We start from the raw sequence: 21,017 nt of genomic DNA, 5'->3' as shown, positions 1-21,017 counted from the left end.
AGCCATGGCCAGCTGCGGCTCCACCTTAGACAGGCTCTGGCCCCAGTCCTGCTAGTGCCCCTCACTCCCTGCCCCCAGGCCAGTGGTGCCCCTCACTCCCAGCCAGCGCACCCACCCCGTGGGGCCGGAGCCAGGGCCAGCATTGGGACTGCAGGCGGTGGCAACACATAGAGGGTGCATGTGCCCCCCCTGAGAGCACTGGTACACTCCCTGACTGACCCCGCTCCCTGCTTAGGGCACCGACCGGCTGGGCAGTGGGAGCACCGGATGTAGCACCATGGCCGCTTTTGGGAGCACCCCAGCCGCTTCCCAGTCGGTGAGTTTTGCCACAGGGGGGACCCCCCTCCCCACCAGTTGGCAAGATTGGCCGTAGGGGAACTCCCCCAGTCGCTGACTGGTCACTGGGGGGCACGTGTCCCCCCTGACTAAGGTGACACCAGTCGCCCATGACTGCAGGGGCCAATCTCCAGGCTGCTCTCCCCACTGAGCCATAAAAGTTAATTCTAGACTTCTTATTTTCCTCTATATTGGAAGTGGTGGGGGCACTGAGGTACACAGTTCGCCTAGGGTGCCAGTTACCCTTGGACCAGCCCTGGACAGCAGGCATCTTTAGAAGGCTATCCCCTGGTTAGCTCAGTCACAGGAGATTTGCCCTGGGCAAGGGGTCCGGAGCTCCAGAGGGCTAGCTTTCAATAATACTTCTTTAGAGGCCACTTTCCTAATGCTTTCAGGCATGCCAACAAGAAAGTTGGTTGCCCTAAATCTAATCCCAGCCCAGGGTTATTGGTTTTACTAGGTGCAGTAGCTGAAAGCACCTCAGCAGAGGCCTGAAGCAAGTCAATGAAGGGGACTACTAGGGGCTGATCCTGCTTTGAGCAGGGGGTTGGCCTAGATAACCTCCTGAGGTCCCTTCCAACCTCACTTCCTATGATTCTGTGACTGGGGGTGGGCAATGTGGACTGCTACCTATAGGTATTAACAACTAGACCGATTTGTCTTCCACCACTTATGCAGAAAGTGCACCCACTGTTGGTGTTGGCCCTACGAAAAAAGTAAGCAGGATCTGGTGCAAAGAAAGGAAAACAAGATGAGATAAAATATCTAAGAGTACATAAGTGTCCAATCAACTGCTCTTTATTTTTACATAAAGACACACCTTAAAACTGAAAGGCAAGTGATACAGTGACGCAGTTTTATCCAACATATAATTTATCTGTTGAACTTCGAGATGCAAAATGGATGCTTAAGGGAGAAAAAAACAGAAAAAGTTTCAGTAAAGGCATGTATGAATCAGAGTAACATCTGCAATTATATTTGCCAGGATGGAGATATTAAAGGTTATCAGTCTTCATAATTCTAGGCTTAAAAGAGCTCATCAGCTCCAGATCAGATAATAATCTTCCCATAGTAGACAACTGCATTATTAGATTAAGTATGGCGTTTTGTACCGTCACCTAGCATTGACAACTTTTAGAGTTAGTTAGTGGGCAAGTTGGACAACTGGTCAGTTCCATCACAATTAATTTGTTCTTAATACTCTGAAGAGTCTAATCCCCATCTCTGCACCTTGAATTTCTCAGAAAGTTTGTGGCAATGAGATTTCATAGACATCAGGGCTGGAAGGGACCTCGGAAGATCATCGAGTCCAGCCCCCCGCCCAAAGAGCAGGAAGTCAGCTGGGGTCATAGGATCCCAGCAAGATAAGCATCCAGTTTCATCTTGAAGGTGTTCAATGAAGGCGCTTGAACCACCTCCGGTGGCAGGCTGTTCCAGACCTTGGGGGCTCGGACAGTAAAGAAGTTCTTCCTTATGTCCAGCCTGAAACGATCTTGAAGTAGTTTGTGACCATTCGACCTCAAGATCACTTGTCAAAATCCACTCTTCCCTACAATGCACTTCCTTTGTAAAAATGAAACGGCCATAAGTCACTATCCCTCCACAAGCTACATATTGCTCTTCCCATTTTCTCTGTTTTGGCCTTACTGTCTGCATTCTAAGACTGTGTACAGGATGAGTTAGCTCAAAAGAAATCTGTCTCTTCCATTTTGTTGTAATATGCTACTATTTCTTTTATTTAACTAAACCGTGAAGACCAAGATTTCCAAAGTGACTAGAGATTTTGGGACATTTTTACAGGTTCTGATTTTCAGAAGGTTGATGCCCAGCACTTTCTAATAAGAAAATCAGGACCATTAAGATGTCTAAAGGTGGTACCCGCTTGATTTGGGTATTAACACTACTAGTCACTTTGGAAATCTTAACCGAAAGATAGCATTAGATATTTAAGCCTTAGATTGTCCTCCCCATGCCTTTTTAATGGAGCATTCTGAACAACTGTACAGGAAGTTTAAGCATTACAAAAACCTAAACAAAACAGCATTGTCAGTCCATGAGAAAGAGTAACTGGTTTATTTTGTTTTACTGACCATAACGGAAAAAAAAAACCCCATACAATCGTGAAGAAAAACACTTAAAATGGAAAATAAGTTAATTTAAGTTAATTTAAATTAAGTTAATTTAAAAAAATCTCTTGAAGTAAAACAAATAAATACATTATTTGCAAGGCAGAGGGGCCTTTATATTTTTTAAAGAATTCATGTTTTGCACAGAGTTTAGGGAGATTATTCCTGTTCCGTTATGGTAAAGTGCAAGCCATAAGCACTTGTAACTACAATGTCATGGCAGTAGAGAGATGCTCCATCACAACACCCCCCTGGAGACACGGAACCTGTAGCAATGAGAAAGGACTTACAATTCACACAAAGTGCAGTAGAAAAACATGTTAGAAACCCTGTTGGCTTCAAGCTCTACATAAATAATACAGCTGTGTCTGTTCAGAGCCACCCTGTTTACCCACGTCATCCCCAAGGATAGCATGGCTAACTCCAGCAGTAGCCAAGTAGTTCACAGGTATACCCACGACTGGGTGAGATCTTTGTGCTGCTAAAGAACACTTCCCTGGCATTACACCAGCTGGAACTATTTATATATATATAGTTTGTTAACTATCATCCAACAGCTATCCCTTCTTAGTCTCTACTGACAACACCACCATTTTCCTATCGTTCAGTCCCATTACCTAGGCATTATTTTCAATTCAGACCTTTCCTGGGCCTTACAAATTATGTCTATACTTGCCAACCTTTCTGCCGAAAAACTAAAGGTTTGTCTACCTGGCTACTTTACACGATCATACTGATGAAAAGAGCTGTGTCCACATAAAGTGAGAGGTTGCTCTAGAAGAGAGTTCACTTCTTTTGGAATTAGGATTAAATTTTAGTCAGAAAAAGATGCCTCAGAGATTTTCATGCAGACACATCTGCGCTTAAAAGTATTTTGGTGGTCCTCCAGCTGCCTTCCTACTGCTTTACAGACCTCACCTGACTGGCCATTGTTTACCTGTGTGATCTCTACTGTTCTGGGCTCATGGTGAATGGAGGCTACTTCCTGTTTAAACACTAGCATGTGCTAGGTCCTATCTATTTGGGATTGCATACCTTAGGAACCAACTTAATCAAGGGTTAAGGATAAAAAGCCACACCTCCAATAGTGTTCCAATCACTTGTCCATGTTGCAAAATACTGAAGAGGGCATTGGCCCAAGGCCCCAGTCTAAACCCACACTGTCTCCCAGATGTGCAACAGACCAGAGGACATCAAAGAGAGCAGGCCTGACAATTGTGACAGACAGTCAGGAGTTCCTCACTTTGCAGACCAACCAAGATCCCACATAGATAGGCCTGGTACCTAAGGCGTCCATTCCATTGCCTTCATAGGAAGAGCTCCAAATAAACCCTTATACTCTGGACTATGCCTTTATGGTAAATTTTCTATCCACAATGGCAGCACCTTCAAGCACACGGTGTAGTTCTGTGCAGGCTGCCTCTTAAACTGGAGTCATTGCAGTCAGAACCATGCAAACAGGCTAACTGGTGCCAAACCTCATGAGGAGGCAGCCTGCCAGGAAAAGCACAGCATACTTGAGTGCACTGTTGCCTAGGGCTAGGTACACGCAGTCAAAAACCCCAAGGCTGAATCGATTCAGTCTTTGCAGATTAGTCTAAACTGCACAGATTAAATTGAAACAGAAGTGAACACATATTTACCTTCGATTCAGGAAGTGTAGCCACATGCCTGCAGTGGCTCAAGCCAGGGGCCTCAGAGCAGGGCTCTCTGGCTGTGTGTTCACTTCCTCTTCCTGCTGCCCCTAAGGTTTCTGGGATTTGCAGTCCAGAATTACAACAGCAGGACTCTGCAAGGTTGCTCATTGCTTTCTCTTCCTGCTTCTAGGTGCCTCTGGGATTGGTAGTTCATAGTGTAGCCAGCAGTAAGTTTGAGCAGGGGAAGGGGTGTTTAATACCCCCCCCTCGGCCCCAGACCACAGCTGGGGTTTGCCAGGGGAAGGGGTGGAAGGCCCCCCGCAGTCTGGGCTGCATCATCAGCCAAGCTGCCCCCACCATCATCCAGCCCTCACTGCTTCAGCTAGGGAACAGAGAGGCAGGGCCAGCTCTGCTCTCTGGAGCAGACAGCCCAGCCCAGGGCTGGAAAGCATGCTGGGGGACTATGATTTAACTTGAACAAAGAAGGGGTCTGGGACAGAAGTTTCATAAACTGGTTTGACCCAAATCAGTTAGGTCTGATACTACATTCAACCAGGTTTATCTTAAACCCATTTCAGCCATTTTGAAACTGGTTTGTGTGCACTGAGCTTCTGTTCTGTTACAGGTTTAAACCAGTTTCTGATCATTTAAACAGGTTTATGTGTAACTTCTGTCCCTAGCCCAAGAGAGCAAGTTGACCATAGCAAGTTTACCACAGCCTCAATATGCAAGAGCACTACAAAGGAGAATAGCAAGCATCATTGCTTTTCCTTTAACTGATACATTTTGGTTTCCCTAGTCATCCATACAGCTAAAACTATCATCTCATATCTCAGTTACTGCAAGCTCCTGTTAACTGCTAAAGGTCTTTACGAGGGTTAGTGTGACCCAGGAGATCCTATCCAATCAGAGGATCAATTTTATGTCATGCTTAATATAGGAAGTATGTGACTTACTCAAAGACTATTTGGACCTCTGCCTACCATCTGCAGGCTGGTACTCTGTTCACACGTCATAGCTAAACTCTGAGAAGGATAGTGGAAGAATTTATCACTTCAGCTTCCTGCTATTAAGACCAGCTGCCCTCACCCTCCATTCCCTTATCTGCTGTGGAGGAGATATTCCCATCATCTGCTCAATTTTCTCTTGTCAAACTCCAGTACTACAGACAACTAACTGCAAAGTATCCTGGTTTTGGGTAGGAAGTTTGGAAGGAACAGACTCCTAAAGCAAAGAACACTAAACACTGTACATTGAAACTCAGAAACTTACAATGCTAAGTAACTCCAACAAGGAGAAGCTGGCACAGAAACCAACCTATAGTAAGGGGGCAGTTGTGTGTGCCTAGACATGGGGACTGAGTACTCCTAATACTCCACGGTGCAGATTACAAACTGTTGACCAGGTCAGGGACTTAATGCAATGATATATCAATCAGGGTGGATTTCTTACCTAGTAAGAAAATTACACTAAATAAGGAAGAGACGCACGGGTCATTCTGGGATGGCTCAGAATGATGTGCTTGTTATGCTTATCTGACAGAGCTGGAGTTGAGACCAACAGCATCCACCTCCCATATGCTCTAGCCCTTGAAGCTAGAAAAGAACTCCTATCCTGTTAGCTAGCACCAGCACCTCAGCTAATGGACACCTTCCCTGCAGGGGTTTTGTCCCCAGTGAACCAGACCCAACACTGTAAAGGGTAACTCTCCTCTCAGCTTGCCCCTGATGGCTGTGCTTCTGGTACTCCTGTTACCTGCTGCTCCAAACCTTGCTGTGGTCTGCCTCTTCCATGATTCAGCACACTGACAAGGTCATTTTGAGGGGAATGCCATGCCACCAGCACCTATGCCACTTTTGACTTGTCTTTGCTCAAACACTGTTTGGGCTGAGCACTCATTCCATAGAAGTCCTGGTGAACAGAGAGCAAATTCAGTTTCACCAATTAGAAAACCGATGATGTGTCCATTTCAGCTATCCCCCAAAATAATTCTGGGCACTAGGATATAATAAGAGACTGTCCAGGTAAAATACAGGCATATGGTAAGCTTTCCTTTGTAGCAGTGCACTGTAAGGCAACATCACCTATCTGAAAATTAAAGCGTGTCTTAACCAAAAATGTCACAATTTATGCTCAAGACTTCTGTAGCTGAAATAGATTAGAGGAAAAATAACATAATCATTTTCAATTAGGTTTGTACTTTTGACTCTAGGCTCTCAGTTTCACTAACATCCACTTCAACATGAAAGAGAAAATATTTCTAAAAAGGAAAAAAAAAGCCTTTTTTTAAACCACAAAAATAAGTAGGTGGGCACTTACCTCATGTTTATGGAATGGACATGATTTCAACTTCACAATATCACTTTTTAAGTGATCTATAGATCCACAACAGATAGGCACAGCAGTCTGGGGAACTTAGCACTCAAAAGCAGCATCGTCTTATAATAACTAGTAATTATCATCAGACTTAGTATTGTACATCATCAAAGCACTGTGCAAACATTAGCCAGTTACGTAATCCAATCTGGAATGCCACTGAAAAATGCAGAAGGCCAAAGGCCTGTTTTAGTCAGGTCTAAAGAAGAGGTGTTTCTTCTCCCTGCCCAGGTTCCAATGATCACCATACTTTAGTTAAATTATGGCCTGGTTCTGAAAAGCATCTGTTTAATCTTAATAAGTTAGGTTTCTTTGTTAAACTGTAGCCCTAGCTGTAGGCAGTCATTCTATTTTTCTTTCCCACTCTAATAGAACAAGCAAATGACTTGATTTTTCTAAAATCAAGTTTCTGCTGGATAAAAACCTTATTAGCACTCTCCAAATGGTAGCAATGGCACCTTTTCTTCTCTTCACTGGAGGGGACTGGGAAATAGCCTGGGTGGAATGATTAAACCAGGAAACTGCTTTTATTAAGAAGTGAGGTACAGCTTCAACTGCCTTGCCTTGATCAAGAGCTAAACAAGAGTCTCTTCATAAAAGCCCTTCCATGTCACCCATTTTCTTCACAAGGCGCACACAGCCAGGAAGCCTTTATATTAGAAACCTGTCTTAAATATAGTATTCCAATAGAGGATCCATCAGAGCATTCAAAACTAAATTAAAATCCCAGAGAGGAATAAGGGATTTAATTGTAGGATTAAAGCTGTGAAGTTGCTCCCAGGCAATAAATTACCATTGGACGAGAACCAACATACCACTTATCTAGTTTACTGCTGGTGCTACAGAGGACTGCTGCACATACCCTGAGGGAACTGATACCAAAGTCTTACCTAGCCAGTCTTGTCATAAAAAAACAGTGACATTTCAGCTACATATGTTCCAAGATACTTTGGGCTAGATCTTTCTCCACTTAATAAGTGCCTAATGGAATTAGACTCCTAAGTGTGATCCTCAAGTTCCTGAAAATCTGTTAAAACAAAAGGTGATTGGTCCCTTTTGCTCACTGCTTTTTGTGACAGATTCATGAAGATGGTGGTAAGATAAGGGTGAGTTACAAAGGCAGGTGTACTGATGGAGTTTCAGGGACACAAGCGGAGTGGAGCAGGATTACACTTAGATGTCTAAATCCCCTTATGTATCAAGTAGGTGGAGTATGATCTAACCTTTCATTTCCATGAACCAAAAATGTAGATCAGGGCTGGTCAACTTCTAAGCCCCCGGGCAGGCTTAGAAGCCACTAGTGGGGGCCACACCAGGCAAGGCATGGGCCACCAAGCAGCATGCGGCACAAACACTCCTCCCATGCCCCACTACACCATGCACCCATGTGGGCACCACCCTGCCTCTCTGCTGTATTAGGTGCCCTCCAATTGTTGCACTAAGTGCCCTCTGATTGCTGCGCTGTGCACCAATGCAGACACCCCCCACTTACCACTGTACTGTGTACACTCCCCACCACTGCACCAGGCACATGAATGGGCGCCCTTCTATCACTACACCACATGAGTGTGATCCCCCTCCTGCATGGCCCCTACCCACCCCCCCCACCCTCACACATGGCCAGAGACTCACTCTCAGCTCCCCATGCAGCATGCTGCAATACCCCAACCCCTGGGGCAGAGGCAGAAAGAGGCAGCCAGAGGAGGGAGGGGAAACCCAAAGACTTTGGCTGCTACTGCAGCTGGAGCAATGGGGCAGGGGGCGGGGAGGGGCAACGGTTGGTCAAGAGCCCAGGGACCATAACTTAATCCCTTGTGAGTCACGTGCAGCCCATGGGCCACCAGTTGCATAGCCCTGAAACAGATAAAAGAGGCTGGTTGATTTTGAGGTTAAAGAAGGCAAAAAGTCACCTTAGCGTTTAGTTATTAATTAGTTCTCATCATAGTTAAATAGAACACTCAGCAGCACACTGCCTTTTTTGTTTTGCATTTGTACAGCACCTAACACAATGGGGTCCTGGCCTATACTGAGGCTCTAAAGTGCTACCACAATATAAATGGATGGGAGCCAATCTTTTTGGCAGGCATGCAATAAATTAGCCCCACACCTTGTCGAGTGCTACTCCAGTCCTCTTCACCTGCCCAATTTGCAGCTCTGCTTTCTGTTTCCAGCTTAGTGCTCCCTGCCCATTCTGCTCCTTTGCTTTCTGCTCCCTGCCCTATCTGCCACTGTGCTGTGTGTCCCCTCCAAGATCTGCTGCACACCACACACAAAGGCTGCCTGTGCCACTTGTGGTACCCACGCCACAGGTTGGCTACCCCTGATATAAACAATGCATTTTATTTTTTAAGCACTATGAATTCATCTTCAAGCAGCAGGCCTATGCACCCATGTGAGTCTGTTTCATGCCCTAATTTTAAGAACTGAAGAGGGACTTGAGTGAGCAGGGATGGCTCCAGTTTTTCATAAGATGTTCCAGGGATCTTTTTCAAGACAATATCTTACTTTGCCATTTAATCCTTCAGAACATTTGTTGTGTGTTTAATGCCTGTTCAGCAAGTATTGCTATGCCAAGTAGAATTTTGTGTTTACCAGAACAGGTCCAGCAAAATAAGTGTTCAAGATAATGAGCAGTATTTGGAGCAAAGAGAAAAGTTGAAGGAACCTAGCCACTCTTGAAACTGCTATTTTGCTCAAAGTAAATGCTAACACTTCATCAGTGTTTCCTGATAAGCATACTGAGGACACTATGTAACTGGAAAAAAATCTTCCACTCTGGAAAACTTGCATGTGTCACTGCTAAAGCAAAAGCAACACTGGCATACATACACAGGTTTTATTTTTCTCAGAGTATCTTTTTGTCTTTGATATACCATGTGATCCTGAACATCTTGCCACAAAAGCATCCTTTATGTTTGTAATGTGATTGCCTTGTGCAGAACATCAGTATGAGGGTGACCTTCACTTTACAAAAGCAGACTCTGTTATGCAGAACAAGGGTATGAATCCCCACAGGTGAGGGGGTCAGCAAAATATATCTGGTACAATTTAACATTCCCCTAATAAGGATAGTGCCAAGGATCAAGTCTCAAATAGCCATGAAGTGATGTCTGCACATCACCTGCATTTTGGAAAAAAGGTACTCATGGGGCATCAGGGCAACCAGCACCAAGGGCTGACTGTGGTAGATTAGCAGTTACAAAGAATATGTGCAGGTCCTAGCCTTGGACTGGGGGAGGTGGATTTCACCTCACCAATCGATGTACCCAGAGAAAGCCTGATTGCTTATGCTTTATGCAGATGCATTGTATTTCAGTTTAAGAGAGTATGGCAGAATTGAGGCATAGGTTAGTGATTACTATGGATCTCTCTGAGCTGCTACCAAAGTTGTGACAATAATTGGTTTTGATCGTTAATGCACGTTTGGACCAACTTCCTTCAAAAATTTCAGCTGCCAACCTAATATAGACAGTACATCTTTCAATTTGTTTCATTCCTTTTTATTTTTGTGAACCACATTTCTGTTGTAATTTTTTTTTTGGCAATAGCACCTATAAAATGTGCTAGCTTCATTTAGAAAAAGTCTAAACCAATATCTTCATTACATTAACTTAAGTATAATCAGGACCGCTTCCTAATTCATTCTTGAAATATTTCATGTATCAAAACAAAAGGATTTCAGCTGGGACACTGCCAGAAAGTTTGGAGATGTTTCTTCCAGTGTTTTATTATGCATTTTACATGTAACATTTTACAAAAAGTCCTCTCAATAGATTTGCTGTTCAAGAGAGAAATAATTATGGTTATTACATAACCATGGTTCCTGAAATAGGGGTTTACAGAGGCAAATGAAATAGAAGGATCAGAAACATTCAGAGTAACTCTGGAAAACAAGGTCTCTTGGTCAACAGTGAACCACTGCTATGAGGACTACTTGCTCCCTTTACACATTAAAGGAAGAGGAGGAAAAAGATAGGCAAATACAGAATGCCCACAAGAGAAGAAAGAATATCTGCCCCCAGCAATTGATATTACCACGCTGCCTTGTTGTCATAACCTTCTCCTGAACAGATTCCCACCCTTGACAAATTACTTGAAACAAGTGGAGATTAATTTCCCTTGCATGAGCTGTTTCCAAGTGAGCCAGCTGACTACAATTCAACCCTCTGGCTGTAAGAAGCATTCAGATTTTTTCTACACACTTGATTCCTTTCCATCCTAAAGAAATATATCCACCTCTCTCTGCCATCCTATTCCTTCCCTCAGAATGCTTTCCCAGATGTTTGAGTAAAGGGTCCTCTGGTAGACATGCTGTCTGAATGATTTTGAACAGGATTTTTTTCCTGTTTTTCTTATTACTATTATCCTGAAATGGAGGAGAGCTAGCTAGGCATTCATTTTTAGACTAAATGGGTACACTCTGTGCTTTCTACTATTCTGTTTCCCTGATGAGTCCCATCGCTTTCCTAGTCCTCACTTCCAAAATACAATCTCTGAAGATTGATTGCTTTTCATAATCGGAGATCATTATTGAAAGAGTTGGGGTCAAGAATAGCTAGTGTGGAGGCCATTGTTACCAAACTTTAACTCCTTGTGGAAAGAATTAGCTAGACTGTATCATCATGAGTCTGCCAGGATTCTTTGGAAGGACATCATATGGAAATGCACTCCTGGCATTAGACCTGAACAAGTATTGGTTACCAGAAGCTGGAAGCAGGTTGCCATTGTCTGTCACTGCCTGTTGCAGGCACTAAACCTAAACAAGAAACTTCAGAATGCTGTGCTCTCGACAGGTTGTCACTGTGATAGTGCAAGTGCAGGTGTGCAAAAGTATTTGTGAGGGCTGAGAAAGATCAGGGCCCAAGCTACTAGGGGCACAGGAGACAATTCTGGAAAAAAGAAGCAAGAAAACTGCCTGGTGTTTTCTGCTTCTCCTGCATTCAAGAGAATAAATCCATATTCAAATTCTTTGTAGATAAATAGGATTGCACACAAAAAAATCTGACATATATAATCAATTTCTTAATGGAAACAGCCTGGCAAGGTGCTGACTGTCACTAACCCAGTGGGCCAAGGGCAAAAATAATGCTAAAGTGACAGCCCCCTGCAATGTAGAGCTGTGGCCAGGACCTGCATTACGCTTGCGGTTATGTACAAGAAGCAATAGCTAGATGGAATAGTAATGACTTGTAACTAGTCATGTGATCTCCGGATCTGAGGGTAGACTTCAAGAACAGATGCAGGACTGTAAGCTTCTTGTGCGTCTATAGATGATAAATACTCCCCAAATTTACCACTTTGAATTACTGATTTCAGAGTCTACATCAGAAAGGATAAAACTCATAAATCTGCTCATTCCCTGAGGGTCCAACATAGGTCAGAAATCTCTGGTTGGTTAGCACAGTGCGATGAATGGAATATACTCTCTGCCTTGCCTTAGTTGAGTGGACAGGAATGATTGCTTTCATTATTAATTAGATATGCATCTATCTCCCTTTTGTCAGAATTTTAAAAGGAGGGACAAGACACAAACAAGACATCATTTACGTTGCAAGTTCTTCAAGACAGAGTCATCTCTAACCACATCACCTTAACACTACCTCTTAAACAGATTAATTTTTACATGGTGCCTAATTTTTTGTAGGAGTACTTAGGTACTACTGTAATTCACATAATTGATAACCACAACAGGGGTCACTTCCAGCTCTTGAAGGGAAGAGGAAAGCAACAGAGGTTTTTCTTTACCAAGCACTTATATTCACCTACCTGGGTGGATGAATGGACAACCAGTATCAAGCACCCTGCTCTCTTCTACCCCTGCTACACACACACACACACAGAGTCCTTTGCTGGGGCAATAGACAGGGGTCTCCAGTAAGTCAGGAAGGCAAATGGCACAGCTCCCACTACTCAGATTCCCAGCAGACATCACTGCATCAGTCACACTTACTTCTAATGTTCAAGGTTTTCTTCACAGCAAGGGTTAGAAATGTAAGCCTTGGCTACACATACAAGTTCCATCAATTTAACCAAGGCCTTGTTTACATGGGAAAGTTGCAGCAAAGTGAGCTCTGGTGTAAATTTACAGCACACTACCTGAACCCTGGTAACCTTCCAGGTGGATGCTACAAGCTCACAGTAAGTAGAATAAGCTACGTCTTTGTTGCTGCATACAAAGATGTGCAGTCAGTGCAGAGTAGCTACCGCATTATAGTTTCATATTCTTGCTTACTACACAACTTCCCCAGACAAACATGGTTACCGTGTCGCAGGCATGAACTTACATAAATTTGTACCAGAACCTTGAATGGTCACTTCTAAACTGGCTTCACAGGACTTATATGGGGTTGGTTTAATTGAAGCTGGCTTAAAAAGGTCAAGCTATGACAATATAAACAAATTCATTCACACTAGAGGGTTGCACAGATGTAATTAATCAGTACCTGAACAAATGTAAAGGGGTGCAACTTATACATGTAGACAAATCTTTCTTTTTGTGAAAAAAAATGAAAAGCTTGGTTGACTGAACCATATGACAATGAATTGGGCCCCTCAGCCCAGTTTCATAGTGCCCTGATTTTAATCTGCCCTTGAATAAGGTACATGAAACAGTCACGTACATCCCAGATCCAGCCCTAAATAAAACCCGGTTTACAGGAACGTCCCCCCCTGAGCCCCTAAGGACCCATGGAGACAATAAGTTATCTCATAAGAATAGGCTATGTGGCACTTCTTCAATGAAAGAAATCCTCACAGAGGAATTTGGTATTATCCAGATTTTACCAGGAAAAGGAGAAAATAAAAATTCTGGAAATATATCATCATTGATACTCAACTGGGGTTATACTGTTCCAGCATATCCCTTCTAATGCCACACACAGGTAAGATTGCATTATCCTATTTTTCTCCCCCAGCTGGCTAATAGGAAATCTCTTTTCTGAAGGAATTTCCATTTTAAGTCACCCACATTAAAAGAGACACATTTAATACTAATAAATCCTCTTTCTTATAAGAGAGGAGCCAGACTTCTCATCTGACTTAATCCCTAACACTCCCCCCACAAACACACATCCCACCCACCCCTGCCTCTACCTCAATATCACTCAATCTTACAGAATAAAGAATCTATGGTAGCTGTAGTTAGCTAGCTAGATTTCTGATCACTAGTGTCCCCTGTTTTGTATTTAATCTGTGTCAAAATGGGAACACTTAAATTCGGGTAGAGATTTCTTCTTCTAAAAAGAAATAGAAATTTCAATCAGAAAAGGCAGAACACCCTGTGTCATAGTGAAGGTAGAAATTATAGCTGTATCCTCTGCCCAGAACACTCTTAGAATCATAGAAAATAAGGGTTGGAAGGGTTGGTTATCTAGTCTAACCCCCTGCTCAAAGCAGGATCATCCCAACTAGACCATCCCAGCCAAATGGGACTTCTCTGGAACCCTTCAAATACTAAAGGAAACAAATCTGTTAGCCTCACTTTGGCTGCTGTCTAATGTGCAGGCCACTCTTCTACGACTGAGGGAGTTTTGAAACCTGATTAAACTCCTTTTCATTGCTGGAACCCTGGCTGGGGTTAGGAAAAGTAAGATGGAGCCAGATCCCCAAATCACACCTGTGATATTTCTGTGCCTCATCATTCGCCTCTAGTAATCAGGCCTCCAGCTTGCACACACATGAAGGTATCGCTATAGTAGAATCCCTGCTGGATACAAAATGACTCTATTCACTGTATGGAAAGCGTGAAAGAGCAATAGGTTGTTTTTTTTTAAACACCTTGAAATATTATTTTTTACACACACATGCATGCATGCATATGCAGATGCACACACACACATGCATGCACACTTCAGTCAAATATTAGTTGTCAAATAAATTTCTGGGTGAATTTTGTCATTGATTCCCCAAAACATCATTTGTCAAATAACATTTTATAGTTTTCATCCACCTTTAAAGTGTCCTCCTCTTCTGCATCCTCTACTTTGACTCTAGTTCTGCAGATACTTCCACATGAGTACATTTACTTGCATGTGTGCTGGCAGGATTAGAACCATAGGTTTCAATTTTGCAACAAGATCCATGCAAACAGCACCCTGTGTCCACATGGAGTCCCACTGACTGCCAGAGGATCTGTTAATGTTCAGCATGTTGGAAAATCAGGTCACTTATTCAGGTGCCTAAGTGGGGCCTCAAGAGTCTAGATTTAGATTTCTATTTTTTAGAGAATCTTGGCCTAAATGTTTCTCTCTCTCTGATTTTACAACTAATCATTGAGTCTATTCAGTACTATGGACAGTTCCACTGCCAGTGAGAGAATTGTACTGCCTTCAGTCATGCAGAGGGACATTTCATTCTCTTTGCTTATAGCAATCCTTCTTATCTAAAGATCAGGATAATTGTGCCTGCTTCCACCCACTGCTTAAACAAAGTGGTACTTCTTAAACAATTTCTATAAACGCAGACAAAAGCACTTTGCTTTCAATCCTGCTCATGTTTTTCACCAAATATTAAGATCTATTTTGGGGTTTGGGCATGAATAATACTTTTATAAACTATATTGTAAACCTAGGGGAAAAATTGACCTAATGCTTTGTCTCTTGTCACAACGGGTTGTATCAGTTGGATCAAATTATGACATAAGCTATGATGAGAAGTAGAAGAGGGTAAAGCACACAAGGATTTCAAAACAACGTGTTGCTCTAAATGCCATAGCTATTAAAATGACAAAATAAGTTGGAGTTTCACCATTTGTTGTTTTTTTTTTTTTGGTTTTTTTTTACAAATTCAAGAATTATTTAAAGTCTTTTTTGTTTTATGAAATCTTTGATGGTAGATGTGAAGAACTCCCCCGTTTTGTCTGCCTCCTTGCTCTGAGTCTGCCCAGCCCCTCTCTGTTTTCAAACCCTGGCTGCTGGATCCACCTGGTCACCTGAGTGACTGGGTTGTAAAAATCACATAGGGAGGGGAGAGCTCACTCTTTGTCCTGAGTTTCCCGCTGAACAACCTATGTGACCCTGGTCACTCTTCCTGGGGATTCTGATGACTTTTAAAAGGATTGGTCTGCATCATATAGTCCCTGTTTCTGGTTAGAACTTAGTGATGACGTCAAAAAAGGTTATAAAAGGGGTCACTCCATCTTGTGGGAGTCAGTCATTTTGGGACACTGAAATGAGCAAAAAATCTCCAAAGCACTCTCATTCTCTGGATGTATATATGAGTAACTTACCTGAAATGTAGCCAGTATATTAGGGTTATGTATCTTTAGCCGTGTGTTAAAAGGGCCAACAAGCCCATTCTGTTTTGCTCAAGGTGTTTTTCTTTTAACATTCCTCCATCCTATACCCTTTCCACAGTCTCTTCCTCTCATGTTAATAAATGCTGTCTGTTACAGCATGCCTAGTTGTGGATTCTTGAGGGAAGAGGGAAGGGACCGGCCTTCTAGCTCCCTTTGCTAGGCTAACTAAAGCAGGCTTGGCTTTTTTACTTTTCTCTGGTACAGAAGGCTACTTTTGAATGCTTCAGGTTAAAAGAAGCACCCCAAAATACCACAGTGGGATAAGAACCACCAAGGTCTAGAGGGTCTGTTTACCCTGGGCTTCACAGAGCCCTAACAGAGACCAGAGCCTGGGTCGTGGCAGCGATTACCCCAGGCTTGCAAGTGTGCTCCAGAAAGGAGGTCAGTCAGGCGTAGGCACCCCAGGGGAGACACCCAAAGCATGGTTTTGGTTGGCCATAGTGAGGCGGGTGGCTCAGCATAGTAGTGCCCCTATGGTCCAACCACAGTAGAAACTAATTGCGAAGGTATGAAAATATCCTGCCATGCCTTGTGGTGGGGAAAGATGTATTGATGGGCACTAAAATGTTTCTGCATATCTAAATTTCTACTAAACTGTTAAACAGATGCTCACTGAGGGAAAAAATCAGCTGCAATAAGCTGGCACTGACACAGACTCAAGTCATTGGAACTGCCATAGAAATAAGATTCAGTCAAAAATATTTTATTTTTATTTTTTTTCAATAAAAGCTCTTGTGAGATTAACAATATTTATCATTTCAGAAAGAACACTAAGCCCAGAAGTGACCACATTAATAATAAAAAAGAGAAAAACTTAGTTTTAATCATCACAACACATTGTTGGTAATTTCAGAAAGCAGGCTGCCTCACAAAGCTTGACTTGTTTCCCATGTATGCTAATTTACTCTCCTATATTATATCTACAGCCAATGGCAAAGCAAAGCTAAGTCTCTTTCCTAGCAGAGGACAAATTCTGTTTTCAAATACTGTTATACCCCTGTAACCCTAGCAAAGTCAGTTGGGTATTGCACCCATGCAAATGAGAACAGAGTTTGGTCCCAGTTCTTTATACTGTGGGATGGGAGATGGGGGATACTGTCCTGTTCTTTATGATCTTTTATTTCTCTGTTTTGACAATATCCCCCTGGAGTAGCTTACAGAAGGTGTTTGACTATTCACCAACTGACTGCCTTGGTGAAGAACCAAAATAAAAATGTCAAATCTAAAATCTTTGTTTTTCTTCTCTCAGGATCCCCCAAAGAATCTGGCAACATACCGTGCCAAATTAAGCTGTCTCAAGGGTTGGCCTTTTTTCCTTCATTCTAAATAAGGGCCGCTATGTAGCACGAGCTTTATGTATCCTTTCTAAAGATAAAAAAGTAGTGAGAACCAAGGGCTAAAGTGTCCCCTGTATCCTCTCAGATATTGACTGAGAAATGCAATCACCTGATCCAAAACGTGGTTAATTGTCAGTCAGCGCCTCCCCCACCCCACTACTTCCCCAAAAAAGGGAAGACAAACTATATCTGGTCCCAGCAACCCATGTTCCTTTCAATACATATTGGTGAGGAAGACTGCTGTACTAGGTATAATTTGTGCTCAGTTATACCTTTATGCATGTGAACAAGAACCACTGATATTATAAGGCATCCTATAATTTCAATTTTTAAATAGTAAAAATGGAAGGGCTTCTTTTTATCTTTCATATTCTTCACCCCCATTCCTCTATCACATATGCACACAAATACATGTGTACACACAATATTTTTGTGTTCTACACTAGTGTATAAAGGGTCTTCATCATTTTCCTGAGTCCTATTCCTTGTGATTCCCTGAGACTTAGAAACAAGGAGACTGGAAAAGTCCTGCATCATTCTTCAGTCTAAGAGGTTAAGCAGGTTTAAGAGCAGCAGTCAAAGAGAATCCCCATCTAGTTTGCAGATGGAGTGAAGGTAGCTACAGCATTACAGTGTAAGGGAGAAGGACAAACAGAGGAAATGTAGGGACGCCTTCAAGATTGCCAAGAGAGGAATAGAAGGTACACAAGCTGCCTACAGCTGCATCATCTTAGTCTGTGATCTCCTAAAAACAAACTGAGCTACTCATGCCTTATAGCCACAGCATCTTGATATATGACCTAAACTAGCAGGGTTAGAGTTGTCCAGGAGTGCTGATAGATATGCAGGCTCCCACTCTAACTCATGGTGCTTTACATGAAGTGCCATGAGTTAGAGCACCCCCCACTACCCTAACCCAACAGACCCAACAGAGGGGGAAAGAGCCTGGCTGCAGAAGCCTGGGGATCCTGCCTCTAGTGGAGGAGTCACCCCTGTTGGGCTGCCTGATCAAGCTGTCTTCAGGAAGGGAGGAGGGAAGGGAAGAGAAGGAAGGAGGGGGAGCAAGCTGCAGGCTGGGGTTTGCCTGGCCTGAGCTGGAGTGGGGGGTTACAGGAGGGGACCAGGAGGCAAGGGGGCTTCAATCCACCCACCCCCACTCCAGCTCAGGCCAAGCAAACCCAGTTGCAGCTTGATTTCCCCCCTCCTCCCTGGTCCCTTCCTGCAGATAACACCAGGGCAGGGTTGGACTGTATCAGCCCAGCCCTGATCGCACCACACATTAATCGTAGGGAAGACAAGTTCCCTAAGGTGCTCAAAAGTGGAGCGCCTTCATCTGATTCCTCATCTGATAGGGGTTGATTTGTCATGCAATCAGCCACTTATAAAGTGCTCTGCAGTCATGCATGTGTGTCAGGGCATGGCTGTAGAGCATATTCAGGAGGTCAATCACATGACAAATGTAATTTCTGACTGTACCTCAGGTCTCTAAAGGAAAGCCCAAGTACTGAAGGAAGAAGTATTTGTGATTTAGTAGGTACAAAGGCAGTAGTTCTCAAAGTCTGGTCCACATAGCACATGATGTTGACTCTTGCTCCTGTAGATGTCCAAGCTTATTATGATATTAAAAACACAAAACATTAGCTGGAACACACTAGCTGACTATATTAGCTGCTACATAAGAAGATGGGAGTTAACCTCAGGATAGGAGCCCTAATTCAAGTGGAGAAATACTCCAATTTCTCTACTTACAGTAATCACTCTTCTGTGGATATTGTGAATAATTGTACCCATTTCTACTTATCACCTAACCAGAGGCATTTCTTAAGCAGTTTGCAAAAACACAGATAAAATGAAGTAAAAGCATTTTGGTTTCAGTCCTCCCAGAAAGGACTGTCCAAGGAGGAAGGGAAAAAGGCAGCTGAAGAGAATTAGCAAAGAAGCAGGGGCTCAGAGAAAGAAAGCAGCATGCCCATGGAGAAGGGCATCAAACAGACGGGAAGCATGGAAAGGGTAAAGGAGGGCCACTTGACAAGGAAGCAGAAACAGAAAGAAGAACATAACATATGTGAAGGAGAGATTGAAGTAAGAGCCAATGAAGATGCTCTGTGCTTTTTTCCCCCCACTAAACAGCCAAGATCCACAGTGCATTAAAGTAGTTAAACCATATCTTAACCATTTCCTACAACATGTATTCTGGTTGCCACAAGGATATTATGTGATAATGAACAGGAAAAGAGGTTATCTGTATAATCATGAATGAAATGGGACATAAGATTTCTGCCGAGGTCCTCACACATGTATCATTGCATTTTTTTTTTCAAATAGTGTATGGACAATTTTTTATTTCTGTGAATTTGGGGAGGAGTGAGTTCTCTTCTGTGCCACTTTCCCCTTTACTGAGTGTCATCAGTTGCCAAGCTCATGTCTGAAAATGCAAAAATCCATTTGTTACATGTAGCATCTATGATGACTATAATTGAACATGGGAGAAAAATAATATATTGTTCTGCATTTTTCAGTTGGGCTACCTTGCACATTCTCCAGCAATCTGTATAACAGGCTTCATTCTTTCCCTTGCATGGTCAATGAGTCAGCTTCCACTGTTATTTATGTGGATCTTTCACATGGCAACGGGGGAACAGTTGGGTGGCAGGGTGCTGAAGGAAAATGAGGGTGTAAAACAAAACAACCTTAGCAGTAGGGCTCCGGGTACATGTAGTATTTGGTGCTGCTTTAACTCGTTGTAGAAAAAAGGACTAAATTGCAATTTAGGAGAGCATCTTTACCACTTGAGCCTTCCTAGAAAAATATTGATCCATTTTTTTTTCAGGGAACTGGATGAGTCGAAGAATACCAAGTCTTCACCTTTAGGTCACAAGTTTCAACCAGACTCAGGTCAGAAGTGACTGAAAGGTATTTGCTAACTCTCCACTGAATGAGATTATAATAATATATTGCATTGATACAGTGCCTTCCATTCATGCAGCAAAAAGCATCTTTGCAAAGAGTAATAATTTAGCTGTGTGATTCTGAGGTTTAGCTTTGTTACAACTATTTTCCAGAGGAATGAATCAAGGCATGCTAAGTCAGTGGGAGAAATGGGAATAATTGATTCCCAATTAATGACTCTACCCAACAGACAACATAACCTGGTTGGCCTCTCTTTCAATTCAGATTCTCAGAAGATAGCTGCTGGCATTACAGAGCCCTCTCCCACACTGGCAGTAAATGACACTGCTGTTGGTAGCCCCAGGAGAGGAGATGAAGAATGAAAGGGAGCATGCGGACAGAACTCTGCCCTGCCCTCTCTCTACAAAAGGTGGTCTGGGTGGGTCATTGTGCAGAAAGTTTGGACCATTACAACCTGTACTGCCTCTGGGCACTAAATAAAGGTCTTTGTTCTCCAGAGTTTCAGTCCAGCATTTTTCACTAGTACTAAATTCACTCTTCTTTAAAAAAAAATAAATCAGATAATGTTATCTCCAGGGAAACAGACTCCCTACAGCCTCATCCTTTGCTCTCATGGAGTCAGCCAGCTTTCCCTCTCCTTCTACAAGATGGTCACTTAGTAATGAGGCTGGTTGGATTCTCAAGGATAATGAATGCAAAAGCAAGCAGTGATGGAAATGCTGAGCCAGGCTCCATCAGTCATTCCTGAACTCTGGAATCCATTAGGAGGGGTACGCAGGGACTGAAGACAGAGGGAGCATGTGAATATCTGCTTTTGGACGCTAGAAGTGATTAGAAATGTAGGATGCTCAAATGTAATATTTATTGGACTCCCAAGAGGTACAGCCTCCTCTGGCGATGAGAAAGCTATCTTTGGGACATCATAATGCCTCTGTTATCCATTCTGCCTCTGTGTTTCTGCTCAGTAGTGTTAACAGAGTTTAAGCATTTTTAAAGGTCT

The 21,017-nt window shown here is 42.9% G+C and overlaps 1 long non-coding RNA gene across 1 annotated transcript; it reads left to right on the top strand.

Moving 5' to 3' along the window:
• Positions 1-244: 244 nt before the first annotated feature.
• On the top strand, positions 245-20,359 carry LOC102379767. Its single transcript, XR_323906.1, has 3 exons — positions 245-316; positions 19,938-20,002; positions 20,282-20,359. It is a non-coding gene; the product is annotated as an uncharacterized LOC102379767 (long non-coding RNA).
• The last annotated feature ends 658 nt before the right edge of the window (positions 20,360-21,017 follow it).

This window comes from Alligator sinensis, unplaced genomic scaffold (genome assembly GCF_000455745.1).
Source record: "Alligator sinensis unplaced genomic scaffold, ASM45574v1 scaffold166_1, whole genome shotgun sequence".
Classification (NCBI taxonomy): Eukaryota; Metazoa; Chordata; order Crocodylia; family Alligatoridae; genus Alligator; species Alligator sinensis.
Note: the sequence above shows the minus strand (reverse complement) of the source record. Positions and strands in the feature narration are given on the sequence as shown.